The following is a 1,851-nucleotide window of genomic DNA, read 5'->3' on the forward strand; positions in this document are numbered from 1 at the left end:
GGCCAGGGAGACTGCATTCCTTGATTTGGTTTTAAACCTGACAACCAGGTAACACCACCTATGCCAGGGGCTTGTGGTGCAGAAACTAAATGCCACACTAACTCAAGACGCAGTAACATATCTACTGACAGATGGGAAAAGCTGTTTCGTGGTCCAGACCATGCATGAGTCCTACTATCTTTCACCACCGCAAATCCCGCTGCACTGCCCTGGGGTCTTCCTTCCCTCTTAACGACACTTCCCGATTGCCTGTAGTAATGTTACTGCCTTACTGATATGTGTGCAAGTAGAGCTAAGGCAGCTGCATTCTAAGATTTAACTGAGAGCAGAAGTAAATGAATGTCAGCTTTAGCAGGAAAGTACAGCCTGAAGTCAGGTTGCTGGGTTGTTTTATTTTTTAAAAGCTTGGTGTCACAGAGGCGTGAGACCTTCTGCCTTCAAGCTCAAGATGCAGGTAGTTGTTGATTTAAACTGAAGGATCAGAGGAATTAAACTCAGCTCAGGCACTTGGCTGCATGAACAGCAGTGTTACTCTCCAGTGACTTGGGCACACATTACTAGATAGGAAAAACAGAAACAACACTGGAGTAAATAAATTGCCAATTACCCTGTAAAAAGCATACACTCTAGGAAAGTTTGCAGAGTCTGGAAGCTGTCATTTAATTATGTTCTGAACACCTGGAATTTAAAGGGAAAATATACTTTCCAATCACAGACTGGAGTGTGGAAGACAGTGCTGCAGATGGGACTTCAAGGCCAATGGCTCACGCTCAGTGGGCAGCTTGCACATACCTTCTGGTGCATTCTTCACGGAGCTCAGTTGAGCAAGAAATAAACTAGCTGATTAGTAATCATAAACCTTAATATCCTCTAAGCAAACACAGAGGGGACTTACTCTGCTTTCACCAAAATGGGTGGATCAGCAACAGGGGTGTCAAATTCTGCCAGCACTATTTATATTAATCAATCCCATGGAGCACCCGAGTACTTTGAAACCCGGCTTATTGTGAAAAGGCTCCTTGCAAGGAAGGCTTAAAGAAAGTGCCTGTAACTTGTAGCTCAGCAACTGTTAGTTCATTCACCCGCTATCTTATTTGCCCTTAAATCCCTCTCTGCAGTGACAGGAAAGTGACAGGACGCAGCCGGTGGGGTTATCGCCTCTATATTCCTTTGCCTCCACATCATCCGCTTAAGAGGATGTTTTTGTAAACTTGAACGAGCCCATTAGTCTTCTGAGGCTGGTCGTTCTCTTTCCCAAGCTTTCCTTCATGCTTCCTTCTTCAGAGACATCAAGGAGCAACAGGCGTTGGGTCAACTGAAGGAAGACATTCCAGAAACACGCTGAGGACCTCAATTTAAAGCCTAAGCTCACTGAAGGAAGAGTTAATGACTTTTGGAAAACCACTTGCTGGTGCTGCTCTGGACTTTAGCGTTGACCCGAACGGCACAAACAGCGGGTGGTGGGTCACGTTCCCCCTGCCATGGCCCCTCCATGGCCAAGCCCACCCAACCCAGCCTCGGCCAGGCTTCCTTCCCCTCACAGACCTTGCGAGCACCTCAGGCTGCCGGGGCAGTTGTCCTCCTGCCATGAACAGCAGGGAGGGCCAAACAGACCCATTTTCCACTGCGGGGGGGGATCAGGGAAAAGGGAAGGGGAACCTGGGAAAGGCCGCGGGGGCCCGCAGCGGGACACCCCCAGGTGCCCCCTGGCAGCTCCCGGCCCCCGAGGCGGAGGTCACCCACCTTTCGGCGACGGAGGGGGGGTGTGGAATGGGGGCGGCACAGGTGCAGGCAACCCCTCGGCCGTTTTGGAAACCGAGCCCCCGGGGAAGGGGCGCCGCGGGGGGCACG

At 50.6% G+C, this 1,851-nt stretch overlaps 1 protein-coding gene across 1 annotated transcript in view; it reads right to left on the minus strand.

Moving 5' to 3' along the window:
• F10 (coagulation factor X) overlaps nucleotides 1-1,851 on the minus strand; it is a 14,229-nt gene that overhangs the window by 9,501 nt on the left and 2,877 nt on the right. The window lies entirely within an intron of this gene.

The sequence above is a fragment of the Charadrius vociferus genome, unplaced genomic scaffold, assembly GCF_000708025.1.
Source record: "Charadrius vociferus isolate BGI_N301 unplaced genomic scaffold, ASM70802v2 scaffold218, whole genome shotgun sequence".
In the NCBI taxonomy this organism is placed as follows: domain Eukaryota; kingdom Metazoa; phylum Chordata; class Aves; order Charadriiformes; family Charadriidae; genus Charadrius; species Charadrius vociferus.